Here is a 5,932-nt window from a genome sequence, read left to right as displayed (position 1 = left end):
TTTTATTGCGACTCGCAGAGAAGCGCAGGCTCAAAGCCTAGTAATATACTAAAACCCCTTGGTATTTCATTGTAGTAGTGAATAGCAAGGCATTGTACACTTTAGTCCTCAAAAATAAAAATAAAAACAATTTGAGAACTGTTTTTGTTTTTTTAGTGTTCAACTTTTTTTTTCAATTTCATCCTCCAATATTAGGTTTACTGGGTATTAGACTTCATACTTTATTTCAATTTACTTTCCATGTAGTTATCCTAGTCTCCTCACATGGGTTTGATAAGTTAAGCCGGGTTAAGTCGGTCATTTTTTTATCCTTTTTTTATTTGATTTTATTTTCAATTTAATCATTCAATATTAGATTGAATGAGAATTGAGTTTCATAATTTATTTTTTATTTGTTTCTATAGGGTTATCACAATCTTATAACCCGAGTTGCGGGTTAAGCCAGTTGACTTGAGTTTTTTTCTCTTTTTTTAGTTGATTTATTTTTCAATCGTATCCTTCAATATTAGGCTGATTGAGAATTAAGCTTTGTAATTTGTTTCAGTTTGTATTCTATGAGGTGTTCCTGGTCTCATCATCCGGGTCACGAGTTTATTTTGTTGACTTGGGTGATTTATTATGTCTTATTTTTCATTTTTATAATCTAATCCTTCAACACTCAGTTGATTATGAATTAAGCTTCATAATTGATTTTGATGTGCTTTTTATAGGGTTATTACAATCTCATGACTCAAGTTTGAAAGGTTAACCTGGGTTGACTTTGCTTTTTTTTTTTAATTGAATTTAATTTTTAATTTCATTTTTCAACATTGGGTTGATTGAGAATTGAGTTTAAATTTTTTTTAATTTGCTTTCTATAGGGTTATTAGGGTCTTATGACCTGAATAACAGATTTGAAAAATTAACCAGAGTTGATATAATATGTTATCAATTTCTATACTAAAAAAAAAGTTATCGCCTTGATTTTTTTTAGTTAAACCATATTTTTCTCGGTCATCCAGGTTGTCTATGAACTTGCTAGGTCGACTAAGTCACATCAAGTCAATCCCTATATAATTTTAATTTTTTCATTCTAAAAAACACATTAACAACATCTGGATATTTTTTATGTCAATTTTTTAAAAAACAATTTGACCTATAGTTTAGACAAGAAACTTATGTAGTAATATACTAAAACCCCTTGGAATTTCAACGTAGCAGTGTTCAATTTATTTTTTCAATTTCATCCTCCAATATTAGGTTTAGTGGGTATTATAGATGTACTTTGTTTTAATTTGCTTTCTATGTAGTTATTCTGGTCTCCTCACCGGGGTTTGGCATGTTAAGTCGAGTCAACTTGGGTTATTGTTTTTATCTTTTTTTATTTGATTTTATTTCTAATTTAATCCTTCAATATTGGGTTGAATGAGGAATCAGCTTCATAATTTGGTTTTTTATTTGCTTTCTATGAGATTATCACAATCTTATAACCTAGGTTGCGGGTTAAGTCGGTTAACTTGGATTTTTTTCTTTTTTTCTTGATTTTTTTTTCAATATCATCCTTTGATATTAGGCTGACTAAGAATGAGGCTTAATAATGTTTTTTAGTTTGCGTTGTATGAGGTTTTTTAGTCTCATCACCCGGGTCATAAGTTTGTTTTGTTGACTTGGGTGGTGTTTTTTGTCTTTTTATTTTTTATTTTTTGTAATTTCATCCTTGAATATGGAGTTGATTGTGAATTAAGCTTCATAATTTATTTCAATGTGTTTTTTTTATGAGGTTATCATGGTGTCATGACTCAGGTTTGAAAGGTTAACTTAGGTCGACTCGACTTATTTTTTTAATTGAATTTAGTTTTTAATTTCATTCTTTATCATTGGGTTGATTGAGAATTGAGTTTAATATTTTTTTAATTTGTTTTTTTATAAAGTTATCAATGTCTCATGACTCGAGTAACAGATTTTGTAGGTTAACTCGAGTTGATCCGAGTCAATTTAATATGTTATTATTTAAATACTTAAAAAATATAATCTTGATTTTTTTTAGTTAAACTATATTTTTCTCGGTTATCCGATTTGTCTTTGTACTTGACAAGGTAACTAGGTCACATGAAGTCAATCCCTATATAGTTTTATTTTTTTCTACTAAAAAACACATTAATAACACCTAAATATTTTTTTATATAAAAAAAATTTAATCTGATTCGCAGCGTAGCGCAGATAATTATTCAGCGTTACCTCTAAAAAGTTGTAAGATTGAAGATGAACGAAGACATTGAGAAATTATTTGGACTAAATTTGGACAATGATTTGATTTAAGTGTGTGATAGATTACAATTTGTTTTTTCACTACAATAGTTGACAATACAGTAAAAAAAAAAAAGAAGACCAGACAACTTTAGGCCTAGCTCAATGCTAGCCAGATTGGCCACTTGGATTACTGCCCAACCAAACAATGACAAACTTGTTGGGCAATTTGTTAGGCCCAATAACCTAACCAAATAAAACTTTTATGCCAAACACCCAACTAGGTAGAAAACGAAAATTAAAGGAGAAAAGGTTATTATGCTAAATAATATTTATGCTCATATTGCCAGAACATTCTTGGTTTTTATAGTGCCGCCTAACACAACTAAATTACCTATTTTAGAAGTTATAAGTGTGAAGCTTATGAAATACATTGTTTCATAAGTTATCACATATACAACTTGTATTATTGGTTAGCAAAGTAGTCATAAAAGATATCCAAGTGGGTCATACATTATCGTCCAATTAAACAATTCATTTTATTGATGAGTTATGTAGATGTTCAATAAAGATATTGTTCTCCAAGATTTCTCCTACAAGTAGATTTCACAATAAGCCTATAACCTTATTCATTTGTAAGTAAATCCATGTGATCAAAATAATCAAAGATTGTATAAATAATCAAAGGTTATAAGTGCTGGGTTTCTCAAAACATATATACACAACATGAATGGTAAATTTACTATTTTTCAAGAGTTATAAGGATATTGTTATACGAATCTAGAATTGATTAGAATTTATCGAATATTACCTGAAGATAAAATGTTTTTTTAGGCTTTTAATAATTGTTTCAAAGTTGGGTTGTCGTAAACAACAAGTCATTCAAATGTCCGACCTTTAACGGTAATTCACACAAACCACTAGTGAGAAATCTTTTAAACCCTTTTAGGAGAGAGGGATTGCTATGCTTTTAAGTGTTAACTCTTTTCTTTAGTGTTTTTTAAGTTTTCTATAACCTGTTTAGTTTTCTTCTCTCTATAGAAAATAAAAGGCATAACATTTTATTTATAAGGAAATCGAAAAACCGTATAAATAGAAAAATATCAATTTGCCCCTTGAATAATATCACATATATTATTTTAGAAAATTATTCAATCAAGTCGCTACTTGATTTTTTTCTCGGTCTCGAATTGTAATCGCCTATATTAACTATATTTTAGCCCTCAATTTCTAAAACTTATTTATAATCAACTCACACTTGATTAATCATCCTAGTTTAATTTCTAACCAATGGTTCTTATATGTGTGGCCCATTAGGTTCCCTAATAAACTGACTCGCTATAAACCATAATCCTAAATAAAATAAGATTAAATAAATTAATATATTATCATTTCAATAATTGATAAATTTATATTTATAGATCAAGTAAAATGTCTAGCAATGTGTCATGATCCCCAAATATTAGAAAAGTCATAAGTGTTTTGAATTAACCTTTCAATGACCAATTTCTCAATGTAATTATTATCCCTTTATTAATAATGTTCTAATTTAAATATTATAACGTGGTGTGTATCTATTATGTCAAATCATGTTTGTTCTCAACACTATAATCATTGATTTTTTAAATAAGATTTAAAACTCATTTCAAATCTCATTTCACCTTGCACAAGAATATACAATCAATATTTTTAAGGATATATGAAACATTTTCTCTAATTCACTTAGGATGACGAATCTTTCTTGATTACTAAAATACCTTCATATAGTACCCAGTATCTATTTTCTTGTTTGTTACCTTTGATTAGGACAACGTGTAGCAGAATCAAAGCATAACATTCTCTATATAAAATAATTTAGTGATATCAAGTTTAAGGATTACTTACATAATTGTCATATAAGTCTTTCCATAGACATAATTGATCTCCCCATATAGAATTTTTGTGTGGGTCAATTCAATTTACATGTAATCTAATAAGCATCTACATATTAGTTCTAGGTATCCCTCGTATATTATTTTAGGAGAACAACTGCTTCCTTTCATAAAGAAAAGAACATAATATGTACTAGTCGCAATGACTTTAATTAATGTTCAATCTTAATAAAGCATTGACAAGGAACATTTAGGAACAATGCTTTTATACAATAGGTGTAAACCCTGAGATAAATTAAAAATAATATAATAGAATTTAAGCTATAATAAAATGAAATAGGAAAAATGAAGAGGAAAAAAAGGAAAGTTAAAAAGAGAAAAGGAGAAAGGTATATGACCGAGTATGTAAATTGTTCTAGGATCATAAATGGTCTAGCCACTTTGAGAAATGGCTAAACCGATTTAATAAAATAGTCAAACCATTTTTCAAAACGGCTAGACCGTTTTGGCTATTGGATTTCTTAAAGCCAATGGTGTACAATCAAGAGAAAAAAAAAAGATGTTTTCATTTTTTCTTCTTTCCTTTCACCTTGAAGGGCTAAAGAATGGTGTTTAAGAGTAAAGAAAGAGTATTGTGAGAGAGAAGAACACATCCACACTAGAAATTAAGAAAGATCAAAGAGAGAGAATATTGTCTTACAGAGAGAAAGTGAAGAAAAAAAAAGGAAAAAGGAGGAGGCTTGGGAATATTTTAACTGATTGGTGTTTGAAACTTAAATTCTAACCAAGTAAGGTGTCTAGAACCCATCTATGTCAATTTAAACAAGAACTAGATTTTTATCAAAATAATAGCAAAAATTGATTGGGGTTCTAATATAAAATTTAGGGGAAAGTTGAATTTCCTTGAAATTAAACACCTAGGATCATTATGGATTGATGAATGAGTGAGTTTATGAAGGAATAATGAAGAAATTTTGGTGGGCTAGGGAATTCCTAGATGGTCGACCAATGATAGAGTTATTCGATAGTGATGTATTCATGATATCTCTTATAAATTGTGTTATTGATAATGTAAATAATAATTATAGATGATTGACATTATTTTTAGATAATGAGAATGAATTTTTAATAACTTGAGAATTTAATTCAATTGGAGAAAATTGTTGGATGAAAGATAAGATTTGATTATGTTATACTAGATTTTTATCAAAATAATAGCAAAAATTGATTGGGGTTCTAATATAAAATTTAGGGGAAAGTTAAATTTCCTTGAAATTAAACACCTAGGATCATTATGGATTGATGAATGAGTGAGTTTATGAAGGAATAATGAAGAAATTTTGGTGGGCTAGGGAATTCCTAGATGGTCGACCAATGATAGAGTTATTCGATAGTGATGTATTCATGATATCTCTTATAAATTGTGTTATTGATAATGTAAATAATAATTATAGATGATTGACATTATTTTTAGATAATGAGAATGAATTTTTAATAACTTGAGAATTTAATTCAATTGGAGAAAATTGTTGGATGAAAGATAAGATTTGATTATGTTATACTAGATTTTTATCAAAATAATAGCAAAAATTGATTGGGGTTCTAATATAAAATTTAGGGGAAAGTTAAATTTCCTTGAAATTAAACACCTAGGATCATTATGGATTGATGAATGAGTGAGTTTATGAAGGAATAATGAAGAAATTTTGGTGGGCTAGGGAATTCCTAGATGGTCGACCAATGATAGAGTTATTCGATAGTGATGTATTCATGATATCTCTTATAAATTGTGTTATTGATAATGTAAATAATAATTATAGATGATTGACATTATT

Source organism: Populus trichocarpa, chromosome 1, assembly GCF_000002775.5.
Source record: "Populus trichocarpa isolate Nisqually-1 chromosome 1, P.trichocarpa_v4.1, whole genome shotgun sequence".
Taxonomy (NCBI): Eukaryota; Viridiplantae; Streptophyta; class Magnoliopsida; order Malpighiales; family Salicaceae; genus Populus; species Populus trichocarpa.
The sequence above is the reverse complement of the archived record's forward strand: the minus strand, read 5'-3'. Positions refer to the sequence as shown.